We start from the raw sequence: 26,921 nt of genomic DNA, 5'->3' as shown, positions 1-26,921 counted from the left end.
AAGTTGTTTACTACTGAAAACATGTAAATATAAAGTCACTAATGCATTGTGTCTCTTTTCTGAATGCAATATGTAATTTCGTTAAAATTACTGAACGCAACGGATAACTGTTCCTTTTTGGTTTTTAGTTATTTTGTTTTGCCTTTTCAAAAATTTGTGACGGTACGTATATAGTATAGTATATGAGGAAATATAAAACTTTATAATTTTATCTAGTCGAGGTGTTTTTTAATATGATTTATGTATGTTACACTCATGTTACATTGTGCAATAAGGTATCGTTCGATTTCCAGAGTACAATGAACGCTCCTATGTTTAAAATTTCTGAGAGATTTTTTTGATAAATTTATATATTTTTTTCTTCCTCTATCATATTTCCTACTACGAGGGTTGCTGCAAATGTTTCGAGAAAATGTGAGAAAAGTCACAAATAAGTTTAAACTAATGGTTTTATTGTTTATCAAAATATTCTCCTCCAACATTAATATATTTTTGATTGCGTCGTATCAGCACTTTCTAACCTTAAGAATGTAAAGCTTTAGGAAAGTAATTTCGGGTATTATGATTCTGCGGTTGAGAATACCTAATCTCATTAAAATTGTCAAATATTTTCAATTTTTTTTAGTAGTATACTGAATCTTGTACAAAAACCTATTTAACTATTCCCCTTAGACACGTAATATATACTTTATTTATTTTTATACATATATACTTTATTTTCTGTTAGATATCAATAATATTTATGATATATTTGTGCAACAGTTCCTTTTTAAAAAAGTGGGCCATCTCTCTTCAACTTACCCTATAATACATTTTTCTGCATGGTATAACACCGATATTACTCTCAAACTTTTCCATTTAAATAAGAAATTATTACACTACAGATATTTTAATTATCTTTACGGTAATATATGAGTGGAAATACATCGATAGAAATTTTTACTAGAATTTTTAATAGAAATTTAGAAATCATGATACTAATGGTTAAGCCTCAGAAACAGTTTTAAACAAGCCGGAGCCGGGAAACGCTGATGTTCCGTGTTCTCCTGAAATGCGCCGCTTGCAGGATCAATTCATAGTCTACGGGGTACTTTAGACGGAATCTATTATATTGTGTTCAGCTTTAGGAGCGGCGAATTGTTCGGTGTGGAAAGTGAACGCTAATGAAAGGACACTCGCTTAAGATTCTATAGAGGGGATGTTGCCAAGCTACTTTGCTTGCTGCTTTGTTGATAATAGATCACGGTACCCGGTATTGTTATGATTAATTCTGTAGCCACGGTAAGTGGGCAAGGCATAACGGGTTTCGAATAAATTGCAAATTTGAGATGGGGCATTATGATTTTACTCGATAAGCTTTAAACCTAGTGGCTATTATGTTTTCGCTGGATCCAACCTATTGTAAGCAAACAACTAAAAGAAAAATATTCTTTTGCTTCGTCGAAGTCGAAAGATGTGATCATATTATAGGTGTAATTACAAGAAAAACTAAAGTCATTCAGAAAAATATTACAAAAAGTATAGTTGATCAAGAGTACCAAAATCTAAGATGATCACGTTACGAAGTTCATCCAGTATAAACATAGAATCCCCAATTTCATATTCACTTGGTCCCTCAAGAATACAAAGGCGCAACCCACAAACAAAATAATTTATGGAATGCATCAAGATTTCCCAACACCTCCCGTTTTTTGTTCTGAGAATTCCCAAAAGATCCGACGAGGATCATCTCCCGTTGTTCCCTTTACGATCCAAGTATAATAATCTATTCACCGAATAGAGCGTATTCCGTGCAGCAAGAAAGGTGTTCCCGCAACGCTTCCTCTTTTTCCGAACGACCGACGGGCAAGTTAAACACGGCAGATTGGCGTTATTTGCAAGTACACGGAACTGAAATTACCATTTTCACGTTTATCAGGAGGCGGCCCTCTCGCGGCCTTCTTGCCTCGCGGCGATTTTCTGGCCGCTGCCGCCGCAGCTCTGCCAGGCCTCGGTATCTTCTACATTGATATTAATGTTACCCTTTTCTCCCTGCCCCCTCAGACTGGATTAATATTAATCGTCGTGCGTGGCCGTGTTGCATATCCCGGATGTGTACCCCAAGAGATCTGCTGCTCCCGAAAACATTCATCCTCGTGCTGCCCGGGTACTTCTACGGGCGGGCGTGTTCAACGTCCTTGAAAACTCGAGCCGACGTTTTCCAGGGAGTGAAAGGGCTGGGAAGACTGGCCGTGGCCCCACCCTGGCCTGCCAGCCGCGGTACTCGTTTTAAGAAGTCCCCGGTGCAACGCTAACACGCCACTGCCGGCTGGTTGCGGTAGTTTACGAGCCGGGAAATTAACGGCTCGGCCGCGCCACGTATAAATTTATAGGGACGCGCCCTGGCGTACGTTTCATCGAGGAACTGGGCCGGCGTTACCTCGTCGCAGTCGATGCGAAACGCTATGGTTAACCGATGGAATTCCCTCGCATCTGTTTGCTAGCCGTTCTTCTTTCATTTTTCATGGTTTCACGGTAGCGACCCCTTCCTCGTTTGCTTTGATAGATTAGCTGTTTAAGGGAAATTTGAATTTGCCAATGGATCGATGTAATTTATTCATTAATTTTTTGTGCGCCACTGATGTGGGAAATTTATTTTGCTTTGAATCGGGAGAAATTCATCAATTTCTGATTATTATTATTCTATGCTTTATAAAATATTCTATGGAATCTGGTGAGACGAGAATTATTTTCAGTATGGAAACATTGATCGTTTATTGTTATGCAGGAGCACCTGATCTTCTCTTATTTTACTATAAATAATATTGTTTGTGTTTCCTTCTTTTTCGATCAGCTATATATACTTTCAAATGTAGAGTCCCACAAATACTCCAAAGTGCAAAAAGTCCATAACGCAATACGAATATTTTATTGAAATTTTTGCTTTCAAAAGCATATTATAGCTTAACTGGAAACATATGAAATCCACAGCGAATTCACGAGCGCCCGACAAAGATGTTTCAACTTCAATTTCACCCGGGCGCAATGAAATCATTCAATAATCGAGGAGTGGCTCGATCTTTCTCATTCAGCGAAGATTAATTCCAGCGCATCGATTAAAACCGGGCAGCTTTCAACCAGAAAATCTTCATTATCGCAATTATGCGCAATACGCGAACAGGAAATACGGAACGCAGCCAACGAACGTTCCCCGCGTTAATTCGGGAACCGGCGAACCGTATTGTCGTAAATTCCGCGGAATTAATTCGAGAATAGTGGCGGAGTAACGAGGCGCGGCGCGACCAGGGAAAAATCCGCGGGAGAAAGAATCCGCGGCGGTTTTCGCGGCTCCTCGGAACGCGGGGATAATTGCGACAACTCGACCTTAATCCTCGTGTCGTCGGGTTGCTCGATTACCGCTCGCTCGTCATTTTGTGGCCAATTATCGCTGCGCTATTAATTAACGAACATCGCTCGGCCCGTTAAATGAAACCGCGGCGAAGGTGAAACCGCGAGTGTTGAAAGCGGCGATACAAAACAAGGCAAGGTTCAAGATGAAAAAACTCCGGCGAACGAAACGTCACGCGTCTTCCGCGGCATTGCGAGGCTGCGCGTCGATTGTACCCGTAACCGAGTTACCAGGGATGCATACTTCGCAAGCTGCATTGTCCCGGTCACGCTTCTGTTTCTTGTTTTCGTCGCTTTTCGTTTTTGATTTTTCACGCCGTCAGCACGCCCTAATGAAGACACAACGTCGCGCGAATTAGCGATGTCGATTCGCTTGATTGCGAAACAGATTAACGACGCCCGCGGTTTGCTAGCTGCCATCCATCCCCGTTAACCGAATGAAACGCGGCCGTAATTGCGCTGTAATTAAAGCATTTAACGGTAACCGGCAAAAAGAATAGGGAAAGCGGTACGGAATCGAAATGCGACGGTGCTGGATGAACCGGGAATCGAGCGCGACGAGAGTGGAAGAGAAGGAAGCCGACTGAAAGAGAGAGGGAGAGTTAGCCAATCGCTAGCGCATCGAAGGGATATATTTTCGTTTGCCGGCGCCGAGCAATCGAATCAGTTTTTCAGCCATTCCGTGCTTTGCATAATCCGGCTGGATGAATTTGAATATCTAAATGGCCGGGATCGACGGAATCGGCGGCTCGCGATCGCATTTTACGAAATTATTAAACGACACCGGCTGCTTCGCGAGCGCTGCACTGTAGCTTGACGAGTGCGTCGCACTCGATCGTTTCGGATTTACAGAAATGTCCGTTTTTTGTTCGGTTTTAGTATTTTTTAATCGTCGTGTTCTGTGGAATTATGCGTGCCTCCGATTGGACGCACACACATGGCGATACGCTGTTGTCGAGACCCGGTTAATATTTTTACGAGAGCACCACCGTTTGCTCTCAACGATCGGTAGTAGAGCGATTCGATGTCGACTTCTTGATCGAACGGGCAGAGCGGATGAACAATGTTCAGCCGCGTTTTACGCTTTTATTGTCAATTAGATTTTTGAGAATCGACCTCGAGTCGATCGTGACTGTGATATTGCAACGCGTCTGGCGATAGAAAGAAATGTTGGCGGGAATCGGGACAAGATCGGCAAAGAAACAAAACTCTTTCAATTAAATTGAAAATATGTCACCTTCGACAGTCTTTATAAATGTATCAACGATCCAACTTCTTTGAATGAATTAAATTAACCTTTTCGGTGACTACCTTACTCTGCCATGGTACAACTCAGCGAAGAGAACTGCCGCGAAAACGAATTTTATTCATTTTCGAAGACTTTCATGAGAATTCTGTAAACATAATAACCTTTATCCGATAAGTCGAGAGTCTGTAAATTCGTCGGAAACCTGATGAAAGACTGTTTCATTAAAAAGCTGAAGAAATCTCAGCTTCGGTACCTTTGGATAGATATGTATGCATGCCTATAGTACTCAGGAGCTTAAAAAAGTGTTACCTTCCGTCTCTCCTTAAAAGGTCTTGACATTTCAACCCTTTTAATGCCAGCAAGTAGTCGGTCATATTTTGCAAAGGAAGATGTATTTGGGACACCTTATGGAGGGCGTAAAATTTTTATTATAAGCTTCTCGTATCGGCGAATGGCGTTTCAGGCGAGCGCACTTTCTTCGAGGTCGGCGGCCGGGAGTCGTACGCGGTGACGTAGAAGGAAGGGAGCGGTTTTCCGTGGAACAAGCTAAACCGCGCCATTATCGGAGATCGTCACAGTGCGTATTCTCGAAGCGACTTCAATGCGAAAACGGCCGCGAGCTTATGAATTATGAATTTACGGAGCCCACCGCGGCGAAGCCACTTTAACGACCCCCACCTCTCTCTCAACCCCGTCCCGCCCAGATTAAATAGTCGCTGCAGCTGCGAAAACGGAAAAGTGGGGAACAACAGACCACTGAATAAGAAAGTGTTCCATTAACTTCAATAGTTTGACGACTTCACTGACGCGGTTAAGCTACTCCTATGTACAGCTTTCACTCGTTACGCGCCAGCGGACGTGCCGCCCATTTTCATCTACCTTTGTGCTGGCCTGCGAAGTCTAAGCTGTCGTGTAAAAGTTCCTAAGTGTGCTGCATATTTTTAGCGCGAAAGAGTTGGGTTTTGAGGGCCTGACTTATGATAGGTAGAACTACTGGCGTACGCTGTCGTGATAGGAGTCTGTTATGAAGAGTTTTCTCACTGAGTTGCCAGTAGGTTTTTTAAATGTTTAATATTGTGTATTATTCTAAGTGTTTCAGAAAATAATGTGCAATTTCGACATAATTAATTAAGATATAAGGCTAGAAAAGAATTATTTTAATTTGAAGTATTATACATTGCTACTGTTGTGCAAGTGTTATTGTTCGTTTAAACAAAGTAAAGCGACTGTAGAATATTTTCTTCAACATCCTAGTAGTCTTTTTGTTTAGCGGATAATAATTTAATCAGCGTTACAGATTTTCATTAGCATGACGCTGAAATCAGTAGAATAAGTCTTCAATAATCAATGATATACTTGAGATCGTTTGCTAGAGGTCGCTAAACTAAAGCTAGCGAGATAAATCAATTTATTCATAAATTTCACTCATCTTATCAATAAATCAGTGTTAAAAATGATTGGTTGCATTATAATTACGTTTTATAGTTCTCCCACATTTTTGAAAACATAAATACAAAGAAAGCAAATTTTCAAATTATTTTAGGCTTTACCAGTTACATAAAATTTTTAAATTAACTCGCCTGAATAAGATTATATAACTTTATTCTTATTAGATCATGAATATAACTTTGTGATATTGGTGTAAAACCATTTTACACCAATTCATAAAAAGATCTTACATAAAAAACAACTAAATAAAAAAAACACCATTTAAACATATTTCAATTTTAAAATCTACATTTCCCTTCAAGTTCATCCCATCAAACTTACACGAAAAAAAGGAGAAATCCTCAAATCCCCACTCGTCGCGCAGAAATCTTTAACTCGCCCGTTGAAATTCAAAAACGCAAATACGCGTTGAATAGTGTAATATTTCCACTCGCGGAGTGCGCTCGGTCTGCTGGATTTCAATGTCAGACGTTCCTCGTTCTCGCGGCAGTAAAATTCCTGCCGGGAACGGTCCGCCGCGCCCGTTTCTTCCTATTCCCATATTTCACTGGATCGGGCTGGTCGCGTCTCCCTTTCGCTCGATCGGGCGATTGTTTACGCGCGAGAAAGCGCCGAGGCACGTCACTGTTAGAGGGAGGACGAGGAGAGAGCGGCGTACCTGTTGAAGGCTGCAGGTGCAGCGGCGGGTGAAGAATGTAGCTGCCGCGTCGAGCGACCCCGCTGCGCCGTGTTGGTAATTCGATACACGGGGAAACGGAACGGACCGATTGTTTTTTCCCTTTTCCTTACGGCGTTTGCTTATGCGGCGCCGGAGGCGCCGGCCGGAAGACGGGCGAATTGAATAAAGTTTCGAGTAACGATCTCTCTCTCCCGCGGACACATCGAGCGGAATGATATATTTGACAAGTTCACGTATTGCATATCGCGATAGGAAGCACCGTATGCCGTCCGACCATAGACGTACTCGTTTCACTGGTTCCGATCGAGCTCCTTTGAATTTCGCTCTCTCTTAGGCCCTCCACACACGGGTCGTCGCGTCGCAACAAAATACGTAACATTGTCACGCCGGCGCTGTAATTCGCATTTTTTTCTCATCTGACAGTGGAATTCTTATAATTTTTGAAAGTATTGAAATTATCAATAAGGAAATTAATTTTCAACTGTATATGGAAATTTTTTCTGTTTACCGATTCAGTTTAATGTTTTGCATATTTGGTACGTGTCGTTTGATGTGACATTCAAATGTGAGCCGTTAATGGTGCACATTGTTTAATGTGACATCGAAGTGTGAGCCACCGGCGGTACGTCGGGTAATGTATAACTGGTGTTCTCATGTTGTACCCACGGCGATAAAAGATTTCCATGCACGAGTCGTTGCCTCGTAAGTCATAAATTTTTGTAAAAAATAATAAAAATAATAAATTTTTGTGTAAAAGCCATTTTTGTAAAAACAATAGATGACTACCGTAAATTAACGCTAGGACCACCAAGCCTCGAGCTGTTACGTGAGAAATCAAGGAGAGGGGCTTGCAGTACCCACCTGAGTTTATTATACTTTTGATTGAAATACGTCTGTGAAATATATATATATATTTCGAGCGTACAACTTTCCACACAACTTTGGATTTAATTTGAAAGAGAGTAGGAAGCACAGTTATGCTTTCCTGATTTTATGTTACAAAATACCGAACGATAAAATCGCGTTGTTTTCCTATTTCTAAGCAGGAAATAAAAATAATTAAACTAAACGAATAAATTTGATTCATGGATTGATAAGCTAGCAGTAGAAACGTGATCGTGTTGTTTGATGTTCAAACAATTATTAATACCTTCGTCAAACCAGAATCGTCTATTCTGTAACGATTTTGAAAGAAAGAATCAATAAATAATTCTATGCAATTTTTTTAATCCTTTTAATGCCAAGGAGCGAAATATCGCTCCTTCATACACTTGCGAAGAGGGCTAAGAGCAATATATCGTTGCTCGAAGTTTTAAGTGCTATACCTCATTAAAAAGTCAATTTTGCTTTATGAAAAGAACGTCAGTATCTAATGCACATAGATTTATATGTGCACTTCCATTTTATTTTATATGTCGTAATACGTGTAATATATAACAGTTGACTAACTACCTTCTTTTTTAGTTGAATATTAGCACTCGTGTAAAACATTCGCGTTAACATATTGATAAGGAAAATTATATTTTCAAATATTGGATGGTAGGTGTATTCAGCTCATTTTGTTATTTGAGAGTACATATTGTTAGTCTTTTAAAGTAATATTTAACTGACAACAAATTACGTTTATTTGCAAACAAATTTCATTTCCAAGTTGTTGAGAAGATATTCTTTTCATATTTAATTTTTTTTGTTAAACTTATAGAGTTTCTTTTTCATGTTATCAGTAATAAAGGAAATCTAACATAATTTTGGTCTTGTGTAAAAATTGTACGAAGTTTAGATCAAAATTGACTTTGTTTAAAATTCCCTGGCATTTCCTAAATATGTATGGAAATTTCCCCTGGCACTCAAAAGATTAAATAAGAAAATTGATATTTTCCTGGAATTTTCGATGTGGAATTTTCGTTAACACGTTCCGTACCATCCGAAATTTTGATTATATTTTGAATATGAACTGTATTGATTCCTTTAATAAAATATTAAGTTATATTCAAGTTGTTGATTATTTTTATATATTTTGATATTGTTTCTTTAGATTTTTGCATATTTCTTTATATTTAATGCAATTAATTTTCTTACCCCTGCGCCGTCCCGGGTGCCAACGTTTCGTTGTACCGTTAGTAAGCAAAGCGTATCATCGCTTTCGTACACCAGTTTGTTTTAGAGTAACAAAGAAACAAATGTTTTCTGTCTCACAAAAAAAAATAAGAGTACTTTACATCTCTATTCTTCCAAAATTATACATATATATATATATCTTCTCTCACCTGCCTATCACACTTGCTCTCCCGTTGCGTTTTAGCGACAACTATGCATCAAGCGACACGTACCACATGGGATACCAGATACGGCTGGAAACGCTGAACTGTCGTTTTCGTGTAACAACAGCGACATGTGCAAAGCGCTTCTCGAAATCAGAGAGAGAAGAATGTCTTTGCCAGGTCGCATAGTGCGTGTAATCGGAGATATAATTGAACGCGTCCGTGTCTAACCATGCACCGGACAATATCGTGTGACCGTCTTCCTCAGTTTCAATTCAGGTCAAATGCATATACTTCCACGGTTGATATCGATCGCGATGGATGTAGGGTCGTGTCCGATTAATGTTCGTTGCTTTCTACGTTTGACATTTGCGGAGTTATTATCGTTAACTTAAAAATTACAATTTTTAAATAAGATTGGATTACATATTTGAGAATAGAATTAATGTAACAGTATATTATTAAAATCGTAGCGTTGACTTTAACAAAGTTATTTAGAATTAACTTTTAACACCTGCATTACTTTTCTACTACACCTAACCCTCGATTTGCACGGTAGATTAGATCATAGTACAATTCGAATTCACAATTCACATTAAAAGGAAGTACACAAACAATAAAATTAACAAATCCATATGAAACAGTATTATTTATTTTTTTGTAAAATAAAAAATTACATATTTTTTAATAAAAATTCAATGATCCAATAAGATTGCATATGTGATTCACAAAACAAAATAAAAATTAATGTAATTTTTGTTTTTATCCAACCTGAGCGTGTTCAAGTGAAATACAAATGCCGTGTGAATGGTAGTTCTTCCACTCTTCTTCAACTGTGTTAAACCAAAATCACGCAATTCTAGTGCCGTATAAATTCTGGGCTCAGTGTATATCACTTCACTTTATTACTAACAACCAGGAAATCCACGAAAAAATAACAGTTAACAATTTTATAACACCTGTGTTATTAGTTTATATTCATAATGATAAATAACTTATAGATAAGCTTGAAAATTCAATAGATCTAAATTCTACTACAAATTTATAGGACATTGTAATATATTGAATTATTTCTAACAATCCGTAATTTTAAAGCCTTGAAAAATTGAAAACAATAATTACCTATGTATATTTCATTCCATGGACCCTGCTAGACAAACATTAAACAAACACTTTAACTTATAACTTAACTTAAATTTAATTAATTAACTTTAAACAAACACTTCTCTATTGTACCAATTTCAAGGTTCCGATAAAATTTTATCGAATCCGCTGTTCGAATATTGCCGTCTTAATAAATAATCCTAGACATTCGTATTTAGCGTTTCTGCGATCGAAGTCCGTACGCGACCAGCAACGAGATTACCGGGGGTGAAACAACATTTTTCATAGCGTCGAAGCGCGCGGCTCCGGTGATTCAAGCCATCGCGAAAAATTTCAACCGCGCTGACAGCGAACAATTAACGGGGATTCAATTGAGCGAGTTCGCCGAATCGGTGGATCAGATTTGTCTCCCGATTCACCGCGGAACGGTTGCCGCCTTTTCGCGACGGAAATATGCATTTCTCTTTTTTTTTCTCACTCCCTCTCTTTTTCTCGCACTCACTTTCTCTCCTTAAAACGCACGCTCTCGGCGGACATCGCGGTTCGTTTATGAATATGTAGAGGTTGCACGGTTGCAGTAGCGGTGACGCGGTGGTGGTGGTCAGACACCGGAAAACTCTAGATAGCCGGCGCATGAATATGCTAAGCGTATCGCAACGAGGGTTAAAGTAATTTTTTTCCCACTGCAACGACCCTTGAACCCGCGCGCGTTCATCCGAGGGACGAACCCATCCGTCCTCCGACACGGGATGATGTCGCAGTATCGCCCACCTTTTTCTCCTTGGCAATGTACACTGGATACTGTTTATCTACTCCAGTTTCAGTTTAAGAGGTCCTTATATTGAATTTTGTTCGTAAGTAGTTGCGGTGAAAATATATCTGAATTTGACTAGCACACAAACATTAAACCTTTGCATTTAGGAAGCATCTCACTAGAAATAGTTAACATTTTCTGGTAAGATACAGAAGATATTTTTTTAAAAGTAACATAATGAGAAATCATACATAGATTAAGCAGTGATGTTTTTTTTTCAAATATCTTATATATTGGTGCATTGTACAAAGCTTGATATTAAATATATTTTATACGTTTATATGTATTAAATTATTGGAGTGCGTAAAGTTAACTGCACAAATGCGTACGCTAATTTTGTTCGTCCTGTCGACCAGCTACTTTTTTGCAGTGAAACGCTTGAAAATGAAGGGTGTTATTTTCAAAATACAATATTGTATGTCCATAATTATTTTCTTATTTTTCAAATATGCTTTATCCTAATGGAATTGAGATATAAATTTTATATTTTACAACTCACTATAGCATGATGCTTTTGGAAATATTGTTCCATGAGCAACGAATGACTCCTCAATGATTGTGCTATAACAAAAAAATGTTATGTTTGTTTGCTTTACAGGATAATCTAAAGAAAAATTATTAGATTATGAAACCTAAGATAATTTTCCAGTTCATTATTATCATTGCTTTCGTTAATGAAAACTTTATTAAAAAATCCTCAACTGTTAAACATTGTTCTTTTCAAGATTGTTAAACTATCGATAGATATAATTGAGTTTTGTCTACTTATATGTCCATCATGTAGTACATTTAAAAAATACATTATTACTCCTGCAATTAAATATTCTTATCTTTTAGTAAAAAATTGTTATACACTTATTGTATCCATGAATGCGCGTGTGAGAAAATTTCAAGTGTTTCATGAGTGCAACAATCTATATAATTGTACGGTCACACACTCGCGACTCGATTGCTTCAATGAATCAAACCATGATAACCGGAGCGCTGGACGGCAAATTGATGTCGTGAGGACTAATTGGGAGTTGGTGTGTTGATGGTAAATAAATTCACAATAATTGTGACACAGTGAATTCACTAGCATAAGGTTTACTGCACTCGCCTTGATGGTTACAGTGATTGTTCCTCCAGGAAGCTCTAGCTTCCTCGAAGCCAAATAATTGTTCGTGAGGGAAGGAGAGAACTCGCTGTTAGGGTAGAAGAACACGTTCATTCCTAAAAATTCTCATGGGGATGGAGAAGACACGGTGACTATAGTGAGATTATGGGTAACAGAAGTCCGAATTCGCTCATTGGGTTTTCCCCGGTACCACTCGCCTGGCTGTCGTGTGTGGCCGTAGGATGGTCAACAGTTTTTAAAGATTTAACGCTCGTCGGGCGTATCGAAATTATATACAGTGGCTCACAAAAGTGTTCAAACGCTCGCGATTCAAACTTTCAACAGTGAAAATATACATGTTAGACATAAGCTCTGTAAACCAAAGGAGGTCCAACTAAATATTAATATGAAATAATGTGTATATAATTAATGTCGTTCAAATACCTTTGTGACCCCGATTTAGTACACCTGTGCAATAAAAATTTCATAATTTTTATAAAATATCCGATTTACTTCAAATTTTATATACATCATCTCGATACTTGAATCCTATAGTAGATGCTATTTTACGCACAAATCTTATGACTAATATGCATATTTTCACTGCTGAAGTTTTGAATCGCGAGCGTTTGAATACTTTCGTGAGCCACTGTACCTCTACAGCGATTTTCTACAGCTGCTAACCAGATTTTTGTACCAGGCAGGTTCGAAAAATTTTAGTTTCTTTATTGCTCTTAGCAGACCTTCGTGGTTTATTGTTAGAATGGCTGTACGTTGCGTTAGGTGACCGTACAATAATTTTTATTACGTCCTTTTTATTTTATTGTTCAACGTTGTTACTAATGTTTTAAAAAATGCTTCGTAGGGGACAAATTTCTGAAGCAGTACTGATAAAAGGAATTACGATTCCATTTTAAAAAATTTTGTTGATTAGGAAATGCCATTATAGACTTCATTACAGAGTGTTGCAAATATGGTGATACAAGGGTTTTAGTTAGGTGAAAATCATTGAAAATCATTGATAATATTAATATTCGAATGATATTTATTACCAGTTTGGTCTAAAGTGAGTGACGAGATATTTATGCAAGATAACGCATCGATTCACATCAATGTGCAGAGCCGCCAGTGATTTCCAAATAATGATAAACAACTTATAGGCAGGCTTGCAAATTCAATAGATCTAAATCCTATTATAAATTTATAGGGCATTATAGTATATTGAATTATTTCTAACAATCAGCAATTTTAAAGCCCTGAAAAATTGAAAACAATAATTATCTACCTATATAACAGTATTAATGAAAATGTTACAAATACATTCATTAAAAGTATAAAACGTACTGCCAGAAATAATATTAATAAAAACAGAAATTTTTACGTTATGTTATACGGAATAACTCACCGGATTACAAATATAAATACTAGCGTTACTGAATAATTTATTAGAGAATTCTTTTCAAACACCACATAACGAAAATCACTCGTTTTACATTATTTTTTATAGCAAGCACATTGAATACATCTATTGTAATTACATATAACTTCTCATATTAGATCCTCATAAATAAATGAAATCATCCAATAATTTATAACACACAGAAGGAAAGTAGAATCAGAAAATTCGACGAGCAAAGAATTCAGCCAAAGTTTTCAATTACGCCTGAGAAACGTTATCCCAAGGCAAACGGTTAAATAACCGCTATTGGGTAAAGTGTTAAATTGTACGTGAGTAAGAATGAAGAAAATGGGAATTGCTAAGAGGGCAAACCGAGACAGTCTCGACAGCAGTCCTCTCGAAGGGTCTTCCTTACGCGGCGAAAAAAAGGTGAACAAGTCGAAGAGTATCGAGCGGGGCCAAATTCGCGTGACTTTAGGCCGTTTACGGGACCGTGTAATTATCGTTCTAACCGGCCTGGGCATATTTCTCGCGACGTTTCACCAAGAAGTGAATAATCAAAGACCAGAACGCCGACAACGCCAATTTTCGAGATCGACGCGGCTCGAATGCTTAGGCGATACAAGATTGAACGACAGCCGACGCTCACCGTGGCGAGTGATTTTTGTACAAACCCGCGAACGACGCGACGGATGCCGCCATGGAAAACGGAAAAAAGGTAAGAACAACATTTGATAATAATATCGGCTTGGCGTGACGAGCAGCCATAAGAACCGGCGCGTAATTGTTGTCGTCGCGGGTAATTGCACGTATTTCTGCAATACAGTGCCACTTTCCTGGCTCGCCCCCTCTACCGGCAATCTGACGATCGATGTGCTAAAATCCGAGATAAAGCTCGAACTTTCCCGTCACTCGTAATTTTCGGTGTTCATATCGAGGAACGGGCTTCGTGACGAGCAGTCGTAACGAAGGAAACCGCGCGATATTAACGTCTCGGTTTGCCGATAGTTTTCGGTGAAAGGGAAAGATAGTCTAGCAGTGGGAGCGGTCCGAAGTTATTTACCATCTCGCCGTGATTTCTGGACTGCTGTGTCATTTAGCTTACATCTCTTAAGAGAATTTTCTGATCTACAATTAATTAATTATCTACATTGTTCAAAATGGAACTTCAACCTGATTTTATATCATCTTTCAAATTCTAAAAGTTACAGCAGGCTGAAGAACATGTCGTCATTGGCAACGTGTAGATAAATATATCTATATGCGGCACGCCAGTGCATCAATTATCAAGAATTCATCTTTTTCGTCGTTGGTGGAACAATATTTATACCTATTTTTATTTTGACAGTTTCCTGTGTTAACAATTGAATTTTAGTTTGATAACGTTTGATAACTTTTACTGAATAAAATAATCATATATATTAGACATGATGCAACATTCTTAAAACAATTGTACAATGTTAAAATTTAAGAATTTATCTGATCTAAACAAATCGTATTTTTGTGAATTGTAATTCCAAAGAAAACGCTTACCCGATAGATCACCACGACAATCGATCGGTCTCGATACCAACGCACATCAGGAAAAAAGAGGATATAGATCATAAAAAGTTTCGACGGCCTTTAATCCTCGTGCGTGATTCGAGACTTTATCCCCGCTCGGTAGACGGCAATCGTCGCGTCTTCGCCGTCGAGATTTATTGCCCCGTGGCTTCAAGCAGACGCGAGCAATTTACATTCCCGGCCTCGACGCACGCTTGGTTCCCAGCGTTTGAAGGTGTAGCCAATCGTCGAGACGTCAGTCCCGACTAGACTACTCGGCGTCGAAATTACCAGGGATTACGGTAGCGGGTCAGTTGCCCTACTTGAAATATGAAAACTGATGAAAAAATCTCTGGGTAGCGACAACACCATCCCCTGAAAGGTTTCATTGCGCCGTAATCGAATTATCGGGGTAAGGAAGATTAAATATTACAGAACGTCTCGGTTCGGACCGGATTAAACCAGTTTTATCGGTCGGATATTGTTCCCTGTACAACCATCTAAGACCAATCAGCGTCACGTCTGGTCTATCAGATTGATATCGCAAGGAATCACGTCCCGGCTGAAATGTGTTTGACGGAACAAAAGCTTAATATGAAGGAAGATTCGGGGACAGAGGAATCGACGTTCCTCTGACTTTGACAACAATGTGTCTCCATCTTCCATGGCAATAAAAACGACGCTTCCTCGCTTGCGGAAACATTTATTGAGGGATGCGTTTCGCCGTCTGGCCTCTGCCTTGTCCCTCGACGTCGTCGCGGTCGTCATCTACGAAGGATACAAGGAATCTCAGGGTCAGGCGACCGAGCCGGCTTGATTATTTCGCCAGGCAGCGACGAAAAATTTCGCCGTAGAACGACCGGGCGAAGCCTTAATGGACCCCCTGCGCGGCCCATTATGCTCGAAGGATGAAGGGGTCCTTCAAAGGATCCTTAGCTCCACTTTCATTTGCATTCAGGATTGAAAAAGGCCGGGATCCGCTGATTCGCTCGCCGCTGTGCGAAAGCTAGACGATGATCCCGACTGTAGCCGATGGTCCTTTCGTAATGAGGAATTGGGTCAGCGGAGTCAGGGGGTGAAGATAAGAGTAAAAAAACGGTGGCCACTGCGTTGGGGAGAAAATAAACGGTGGTCTGCTTGGGACGGATGAACAGGGGCGGGGAAAGAAGAAGGAAAGAGGAGGGTCGACTTCTCGTCGGAACGAAGTGGCCCGAAATTAGTTTACCTTTGAAAACCAATTTCTTTCTATTTCTTACCTCGCACCGTCTTCCGCTTCCGTTCTGACGCAAAGGCCATTTTTCTGTTGCGAGCCTGCCCGTCCTGCGGGGAGATTGCCGCGGAAACGAAAATAATAAAAGAGCTACGCACGATCGAAGAGCAATATCTGGTAAAATTCTGTGTAATAACGGCTACGATGGATTTCCACTTCGATGAGTAGCTTCGGACATTTCTTTTGTTTTCCGTGTGTGTCGGTCTTGTTAGAGTTAATGCTTCCGTTGTCTTTGATGGTACTTGTTACATTTAATACTAGGTTTGCGGAATGCATCAATCTGACGCAGATTGAATTTTACAAACATTATTTAGTGAACGTTACTAATCTTTAAATTTCTAATTTCCAAAGTCTAAATAAATGAAATTTTTTAAGGCCATTAGAATAGAGTGTACAATAAGTGTCCGTAAACCTAGTATTAACCCCTTGGCGTCTATTTACTTTCGTTACTAAGCTCGTGTAATATTTTACTATCGACAATTTGTAAGAAATACAACAAAATTTTCCATTTTACTTCAGGTGGAAATTCATTTGAAGATAATACATTGATAATAGCAAAATAGTCGTTTGCTTTGATCCATGGGTAATGAATAACATTGATTCTTGTTAAATTAGTTTAGAAATCTTCGTCACGAGTCTCATTCGTCATTGTACGGCAAGGGGTTAAGTGAGGTCTTTATTTGGATGAAATATTAATAAAATAATTGACATTTAGGATATGAAAATTTGTGTTTGATGAGAAATGGGTATAAAATTGGGATTGGAATGAAGATATATTGTTTATCATGTGTATATTTAAAAGAGATAAATAATTATCTTATTTTGCATACTTTGTAAACATTGTATATTACCTACATATTGTAATGAAAATTATGATACTTCGTCATAGACGAAGTATTAATTGTGGTACAATAGTTAAATTGTTCGTGTTCTGTGTCAAATGTTACTGTATGCGATAAATCTCTATTGAATACATTATTCATGAATTTCACATATTTCCTGTGCGTAAATGCATATGCCCTTTGCATGCCTCACGTGTAGAAAGATCTACGATCCATTGATAATGAAGCTATACTAATTTTAATCTACATAATACATAATAAATGTTCTTAAAAATATTCTTACTCGTATTTAAAGCCCGGCAGGAAACACCCAAAAATTTATTCTTGTGTCTTATATTTTCAATCACTGGCTCAATTGAAAAAAATATTAGAATATTTCCAATCCACAAAAAGTTAAAATGATACATTTATTTTGGAAAGTTTGAAAGATATTTGAAAATAACACGTTCGAATTCACTCGTCAAAGCTATTGTCTTTTCCATAAACGTCAAACGACAGTAGAACTTCAATGCGGAAGTGTACTGCCGTCAAACTGCCGCAGTGTCAGACAATTCAGAGGAAAGATGAAACTTTTCCATCCACTGCGGTCCCAACTGTTCCGCTTGTTTCGTTTATTTCACTTATTTTATCTGTTTCTTCCGTGCCAACTACTTTATCTATCCTGACTATTCCGTCCGCTCCGGCTGTCTAATCCGCATAAATCAAAACAAGTTCCAAGTTCTTCCGATTCGTCTGGGCAGGCGTCCGCGAAGAGAACGCGGTAGATAGTGGGACGAAGAACAAGGGAAGGGATTGATGACACTCATAATTCGCACCCGCCGTCAAGCTGTTCTCCTTGTGTTTGGACTGCCGTAATCCCGGTGGCTTAACACCCGAAGGACAAGAATGGGCGTTCATCTTGCCCAAAGTCGGGATTATTGCCGAGTAATATTTTTTATTCGCGCTTCCTTCACCGCTTATCACTGTTGGAATCATGCTAATTATCAGCGAATACTGTTGCTATTTAATGCAGATAGTATTAAGAGTTTTAATCATAGATCCTCGTTCATTAACTCTAACAGTTATAAATTGGAGTTCTTGGATATTTGCACGTAACATACAAACGCATTTCACATTTATTCTGCTTTCTTTATAGAGATAGCATTTATCTTGCAGCATGTAATGACTTCGATTAATTAATTCGAAATGCTCACGAATGCAATTTATAAATGTACCACTGTAATTTAAATATAAATAGAGGTTATTAATTACGTCGTGTGTTGTACTTAACATACAATCAATACGTTTAACTCACGTTTCACTTCCCTCTTACATATTAAACGCGAATGCATAAGACCCGTATATTATGTCTAACCCTACAAAGCAATTTTATTTCCACTTATTGAAAACAAGTGTAGGGTAATTTCTACGTATCAGAATACAAAATCCTCACGCAAAACCTGTGTTTGCCCTACAGTAAAAAACGTGCCTCCATATTGCCATCTTAAATTAACGAACATTCTAAATCATTCAATCTTATCTCATCTTCCACCACATTTTTTATATTTCCAACCGCTTGAAACACACAACGATCCTCACTTGCGTGCAACATAGTACATAAAATCACGTGTGTCGGTACATTAATTTATCAACGGGCATAATGACTGTCACAGCTAAGCGACCGTTAAATCACTTCCCAACAAGCCATGCCGCAACGAATACGTTTCCCTGCGCGAAAACCATCCAGAAAATTTCAACCCTTCTTTCGACGCTGCCTTCCTTTCACGGGTTGATCCTCGCGAAATCTCGCGCAGCGTCCCGTACTTTTCGGTGCGTCGCAGGAGATCTCCGCCCTCCGATCCCGCGGCAATTAAATCAAAGGCAAATTCGTTCGAAAGTTTCGAAGCTCGGTTTCAAAGAGGAGGATAGTAAGAGCTAGGCTTGGCAGGGTTTGCCCGTAGGGGGCGAACAGGTTGGAGCCGGTAACCGGCTGTAACTAAGTAAACCGAGCATTTCAAGTTGTTCCTTTCCACGTAGCTAGACGCCAGCGATATTAAGCGCATAACATGTAGCCTCCCCCCCCCCTGGCCCGCCGCCGGTACACCGCCATTATACAGCCATTACTACGTCACGCCGTTGTATATAAGCGGCTCCCGTTCGGCCTCGCAGGAGTAGCGTGTGGCACGCTTCTGCCGTGCCGCCTATCGCTACTTGACTGACAACCCTAACCGAGCCGGAGTCGGAGTCTCCCTCCTTTTGTCCCACCCCTCGCGGTCGAACAACTTATACCTTGAGCGAGACGACTGCGGAAGTATTGCGTTATCCCGGGCGTACCGGCAACGGCGTAGCGGTGGTTCGTTGCCGCGACGTCGTAGCCTCCTACTAAATCGTGAAATTCCACGCCGCCCGCGAGATATGGGACATACCGACGCTGCCGGAAACACCGACGCGGATGTTTCGGGTCGCGTGATCGCCCGCCGGCGAATTTTTAATTGAGAAGAGGACCTGGAATTTCGCTGCGGCGCGCGCGGGGCGCTTGAAGTTTGCGCAGAACGGATCGACTATGGATGTGGATGAATCGTGAATGGAGAGTTGATTTCGTGGGAAAGGAAGAAATTTCGCGTTTGGTTTTTCTGTTTTGGTGGAGTGCGTCGTAACCTTTCAGGGATGATTGCGGTGCAGGTACCGACTCTGATACTGTTCACAGTGCCTTCATTCTTTTTTTTTATGTTTAATTACGGTTTAATCTATTCTTTAGAATTAAAGGCACTAATAAAAGACATTAAAGAATGTAAATTATCGGCACAGAAGACGGAACTGAAAGGAACCGGAAATTTGGTATCGTTTCTGGAGGGTTAAACCCATTAACAAGTTGAATACCGGTAGAAAACATGAAAATTTGCCCCTTACTCTAAGTTATTATTATACGGCCCGTAATGCAATAGAAAATATGATTTGTATGCTAGTCTTGGGATACAGGGCTAATACATGTGAACCAGTTAACTAGTCCTCGGTAATGAACCTGTTAATGTTTTTGAATAGGAAGGTATATTTTTGTACCCTCCATATTTTACGATGACCTCATTATATTCTGAAAACTGTACTATCAATATAAACATAAATATTTCTTTAAACAAGCAGCAATTACAATTTAATTACTTTGGTACAATAATAATAAAAATATTTATTAATCTATTCTATTATCAAATAATAGCATAATATTACTTGAATGTAAAAAATATTACTACTTTAATAATTATTCGAATAAACTCTCTATTTAAATCTAAAATTATAAATCATATGGTTGAAAAAAATGCGAACAATTTATGTTACAACAATCGTTTGAAAATAATATTGTAGACTACACAAAACGTCAGTTCCTTCCACAGGATCAGTTAAAACCCAGATCGTTACACCCTCGACTCTTGAATTACGGAGTTTCCGTGGGACCGCGTATTTCATCGGCGAAGTGGATTGCGTTCTCCGGGACTACCCGAAAATCACATTTGTCGGCGGGGCGCGCTCTGAACGGAGGGTGGCATGCCGCCCCTGACCCATTTCGCGACGCAAATTTCGTTCGAATAGCCCGGAGGTCTCGATGGTAGAAATTCCTGGGTGCTCGTCGACTTTCGCCCCACGGCCCGGGGGCAAGTATTTAGATACATCTAACCGTGGAATAGATAACCGTTTGTCCTTTCCGGCGGCTACGGCGGTCGGTATAGTTTTCGAGCGAAGGAACACGCATAAATTCCGACTCGTCGAATCAAAGGGCCTCGCGGTATCGCGCTATCAAAGGCTTTATCTCCCGCGGCCGTTCGGGACCGCATAATAACCGGTTTAACGTTTGACTGTAAGTCGATCTAAGTTGGACGCGGCTTAAGTTTCTAATTCCGCGGCTGGTAAATCTGAAACTTCTGGCCCACCCACCGCGGATTCCGACTGAACCGCCTCCGGCTGGATATTTAGTCTAATTATTATTGAACTGTAACTGTGCACTTGGGGCACGAGCTCTACGGAACTATCGCCGAGTTCCCTCGCGCATCTGTGTGGATTTATATGTGTTTACCTGGCGCAGCGGCGCGCAACCAGCGGCTCTACCGGTTGCAGCTCTCGATGAAATGTGTAATTAAAGGATCAGACTATCGCTGGATTCATCTAGCACCTCCCTCTTTCTCTATCTTTCTATTTCTCTTTCCCGCTTGATCGCTCTGTAAAGTCTATGACTGTATGACGGGTATGGAATCTTGGGATTAAGAGAAATCTCTTTCTCATTTACAGCCGACTCTTGTTCGTCATCGTTCTTTCGCTGACGATCATTCGTTTACTCGAGTTGGAATTCAATCATGGCCCATTTCGTCCGAACAGTATTGCTGGATGAAAAATCCGCAGGATTATCGAATTCGCACAAACGCGGCGCCCCCTTTATCGCGAAACGCGCGCGCAATCGAAAAAAACTGCTGCCGGGAATTTGATTAGCTCCTGGAATCCCGTTACACCCAGGAAATCGATTACGTGCACGCTTGTGCCACTAACGACGGCCCTTTTTAAACAATGCCGCCGCTCTATGGAAATGGTTAATAGAAAGAGAATCGTATGGTAACTATGATTTAGGCAAATTAGATCAATTCTGCGTTGCCAAATATGTATTCACTACATATTGTGGCAAATCATGCGCTTAAATTATATTTCTATTAGTTGGATTGTGCCTTAATAAAGTATGCTTCTATATTATACTTATTAATAAAATATATTCATATAGACTTATATTTATGAGATGACATATTTATGTACGTGACATAGTTCATTACCCAGATTTGTAGTAGCTCTGCGATCTTTTTTTCTGTTATCCATTAGTTACCTCTTTCATGTTATTCAAACTGTAGGTATATAGATATTAAAAGATAAATATTTTTGAAGTTACTTCTTAAAAATCTATAGACTTCTAAAATTACATATTGAACAGGAAGGAAGATTTGTTACTAATTTAACGGGAGGAGAATAGTGCAATTAGTTTTACCTTAAAAATATCGCAGTCAAATGTTATTTTCGTTGAAAGTTCATCCGGTCTGTCTAACCTGCTAAACGAGAAGAACCGATGAAATGAATAATTAATAAGCAAGAGTAACTTGAACTTATAAGACAATCACATTATCATTCAGTAGTAAAAGGAGCATTCACCTTAATTAACCCCTCGCCCTATAATTGATTGATGGAGCAATACGCAAGTTGACTTGTAAATCAATTAAAATCTCAACAGATGCCCTCTTGGAGTTTCTATAGAGGAATTTCAAAAGGTCAATGTAACTGCTCAGTAGCTACAGTGTTAAAAGAAAAATTACACCGATAAGAGTTATGGCTTCAAAGAATCCATACCTCAACACTCAATTCCTCTATCCTGAATAACAGCATTTGACTCCTGCCGCGAGTAGAAGGTTAAATATCCGATCATCGTACTGTCGCGCGTAGACACAACCCTTGCGCTAGTCTACGAACGGAGAACAGCCCCGAGGAAGTTTCTTATCAATCTCGGCGTGTAGAGTGACACAAGACAGAGGGCGGTTAATGCCCCAAGTCGATCAACTTCGGGACCGCTCCGGGGCATCCGTCGATGACGTTACTACCGTTTTAACGAAGGGGTTGCCACGAAGGAATCACATTTTCCCTCCAGACGATGATTATTTAGATTATCCGTGATCGTCGTGTAATCTCGGCGCAAAGAGCCCGGCCCCCGCGCCGCGGCATCTCCCGGCAATCGCTTTGATGACATTCGTCGTCGAAGTTGAATCCCCCGAGGCTGTTTCGCCTCTTATAGCGGAAACTGTACCGAGACTGCCGTCGCTCGGTTCGATTAATTCTGGTTATTTGCGTCGAGCCGATCGGCTGGAAACGATCTGTTTTTGTTTGTTTCTCGGCTGCCTGAACTTGAATATCGTATTGTTACCGATGCTCTCCGAACGGGAGAGAGAGAGGCAACGAATAGTGCGGTTATTAATTGCGACAGTGTCGAGAACCGGGATCCGTTCTTGCCTTTAGACAATGGAAACGCGTTATCGTATTATTACACGAGAGGTCTCTTTCGCTATTAATGACCTCCTATGGTCTTCATTATCGGTTGTTGCGCTTTAATTAAGCTCGAAGGAACATAATGTTCTTCCGACACCCTTTCTCCATTGGAAAGAGAATCTAGCAGGATGAAGAATCCCGATTTAGAATTCGGCAACCATCGTCGATGCGAAGTAGAGAGTTCCGAGAGGATCGTAAATTGGCGAATAATGGCTGGTAGCGTCATAAAACATTTCTGCACTTTAACGTCCGTCCGGAAAACGACAGCGGTGTCCGTGTATGAGGCACCGCGTGCGACTCATTCCCATTTGGACGTTGAGAAATTAACGGCGGGCTTCCGGCTCGGGGTCCGTTTCCGGTGTCAACGACGGACCTCTGCTGAAAGCGAGAAACTGCCGCGTCGAATCAACGCCTCCGGACGCCGAACGGAACACCCTCCGCGATAAAATAGCTGGTAACAATGATAACGACATCTTTATTGCGCGCAAAGTGGAAAGAAGAAATGATGGAGAAAATCGTATAAGCGATGAGCCAGCTCTGCGTCCGCAGTGTTCTTTGTAGAATCTCTTGGGGATTGGAATCTCACAGATGAGAATACAACGGCCTTCTACAGCTATCGCGTAGAATCGATTAGTTTGAGAATATAATCATAACTGGTTAAAAAGTTAGAATTGGTAGGACCTGATTTATTATGATAGTATTTTTTCAAATTTTTACAACGATTAAAGGGCTTTAATATAAGTTGCTTTAAAAGATTTACTGTCTTCTATCAAAGGTATTTTTATAGGACTTATGTTGGTTCGTTTGGCGTAAAAGTATCTTCTCAGAGTAATCTATAGAATTTTTTTAAAAATGTTTTTTTTGGAATCTTGTTCTGTGAAAGAAGATGACCACGATACCTAGTTTACTAATATACCATATTACGACAGTAAATATTTTAATTTTTCGTTATAATTATAATTTTTCGAATTTTGTAAAAACACTGATAGGATTTATTATCAAATTTTTAACGGTTTGGCGATTCTAAAGTTGTTAAAGCAATCGATATTATTTTATTTTCTAAATTAGAAAACATATTTAAAATATTAATCGTAACTTAAAGTTATAATGCAGTGGTTGGCAAATATTGAATTAATCATTTGTTCCTTATTTGTTTATTGATAAGAATATACTTGTAATTTAAAGTGTTATAGTCAATATACTTGTCTTCTTGCACCCTTAATTTTCTGTATGAAATGGGCAGTTCGTTACTTTCTAATTGTACAAATCCAACACTGTTACTATTAAATCTTGGAATAGAAACATCTTGAAAGATATTAATACGGCTCACTCCGGTTTAGTGCCATTTTCTGGAATAAACGCAGGACTTTATAGAGTCGGATTTTCCAGATGTGCACTCAGCCGCGGTTATCTGACCATCCGCGTGGAACTTGAACGATACAAGTGCACCCCCGGATTATTACTACCTAGAAAGTTCCCACTTTCCTACTTACAAAAATATTTAGTAAAAATACTATTTAAATAGTTGATGTGAACCGAAGAATAATCTAAAAAATTGCAACATCATCTTTATTTAATTATTTACAAGTTAGTTCTTTGATTTTAGATGGAATTCATAAACTATACACTGTTACAAATATTTAAGAACTAAGAATTAAAAGAAGAAAGAAGAATTCCTTCAGTTTGAAAAATTGTCGAGACAATATTGAATTGGCCAAAAAGTCTATTCAGAAAAGACCAAAGAAATGTTTTACTTCAACGAATTTATTTTTTATTAAACTCTGTCTTACACATTTCGTACAATGTTCTGCTGATTTTCAGTGTCTTTATTTATTTACAATGTACATTCGTGTAAAATAGAAAAATTATTTTATGTAATTACGAAAGACGAAAATATTTAACTGTTTTTACTTACAACATTCATCCTATTAAATATACTCTCACACAAACAGCATTCTACTTCGCAATCATCTTCCCTCCAATTCCAACGCACACAAAAATTTCCCTCATTTCATCACGCACCGCAAATTTCATCGAGATAAAGTATTCTCGTCTTGTCCGGTCCATATTGAAGACACCAAAAAAAAAAGAAGAAACACGGGAGACTGAGAAAGATCCGCGTCGTAGATTCGAATAGACGATTCTGAGAATCGTTCGTGCGTAACAGATATCCAGCCCCGAAATCAACCTCGTTACGAGATATATGAACGCAGAACGTAGAAGAAAAGGGAAGAATCAGAAGGAAAGTACGGTGATTCGCCAGAATACAAGGCGATGTACCTTCGAGAGCATATAAGAAGAAGAGAGAATGATAGCGAACGTGAAAGGAAAAGAAAGAGAGAAGAAGGTAATCGATATGCAGAGTTTTCCCAATAAGACTGGGGAAAAAGTTATTTTATTTCTGGCCGCTCTTTCAATTTCTATCACTTGGTCTTTCCATGTTGAACCAATGCATCGCGTGTACGAAGAAGGGTCCACGGAAAGAAAGGTATATCTAGAAAGGGGTGAACGGGGGTTGGAAAAAGTGTAGCGTTCCTTTTTCGCAGCCGCGGGCCCCAGACAAGGCCGTTCCGTATGCAAAAGATAGAACGTGCGCCGCAATCTGAACGAAATCTCGAAACGCAATTTCCTGGACAGCCGGCCGAACGGACGTCGCGTCGCGTCGCGACATTTCGCCTGCTCCGTTCCACCCTGCTGCCCGTCCGCACCGATCGATGAGAACATCGATCTTCGAGTCGACGAATGCAGTTTTAACGACGCATCGATACAGCCACCGCGCGCCTGCGAAGCTCGTTGTTTTCTCACCTAGCCGGTTTCGCGCTTGGAAATTTGATTCGACTTTCTTCGAGCGGAAACGTTGATAAATCGTCATCAGAACGGCCGCGTATTTTTCTCCCGACGACAAACGAGATATCTTATGACGGCAAGGAGCGGGAGAAGTCGGTCTCCTTAGAGACAGCGCATCCCCGCCCTTTATTTTCACGCCTTTCAGTGCATTCCATCTTCGCTGCGTTCTAACCCGTGACCGATTACGCTTCTAACATGGTGTTATGTAACAGTCACCTAAGATCGACAAGTTCGTTGATTATTTTCTCGTTGCTGCTTGGAAGTCCTGTGAATGTCGAGTATAACTATTCGTTTAGATCGAAATATTTATTCAGATGAACCGAGGTAAGTTTAGGATGGGTCGACTATTTTCATAAAATTTTAAGCGTGTTAAAATTAAGCTTATAAGTTTATTGCGATTTTGCAATAATTGTCGATGGGAGATATGATATTGATTGGTTTGCTTTAAATGAGATACATATTCTTGCCACGCTTCTAGTTATTTTGAAATATCTATATTGGCGATCTATTCCAGTGATCGGACTATTCCGTACTTAAATATGTATCATCTAGAATGATTAATGTTTGGTTTCTGATCAAGAAATAGAATGATTGTATTTGATAGAGGTTTTTGGCGGAAATGTCATTAAAAATTCGTAATATCGTAATTCACGTGACAAGTAGAATCCAATACCCGCTAATGAGTAAGTTTTTATAGAGGTTCAATGCAAGGAGCGTCGCCAGAGTTCATCGAACCGGATTGGCCAACGTGGGTCGCTGTAATTTTAGACCCCAGGTCCATTTTCCGCCAGAAACTGTCCATCAGATAATTCTGATGAGGCTATTGTTCAACTAGAAGAAGATTTCAGTCATTACGTAACATTATGCTGCTCCAGCGAAATTGCTGGACGTTTGAGAATACCGACTTCCGTTCTTGGTTGTCTACAATCAACCCCTATCA

General features: G+C 39.6%; 1 protein-coding gene across 2 annotated transcripts in view; it reads left to right on the top strand.

Annotated features, from left to right (window-relative positions):
* The window catches only part of LOC116431261 (uncharacterized), a 481,036-nt gene that overhangs the window by 385,739 nt on the left and 68,376 nt on the right, over positions 1-26,921 (top strand). The gene's annotated exons all lie outside the window — the stretch shown is intronic.

The sequence above is a fragment of the Nomia melanderi genome, chromosome 9 (genome assembly GCF_051020985.1).
Source record: "Nomia melanderi isolate GNS246 chromosome 9, iyNomMela1, whole genome shotgun sequence".
Lineage (NCBI taxonomy): Eukaryota > Metazoa > Arthropoda > Insecta > Hymenoptera > Halictidae > Nomia > Nomia melanderi.
The sequence above is the reverse complement of the archived record's forward strand: the minus strand, read 5'-3'. Positions and strand labels throughout refer to the sequence as shown.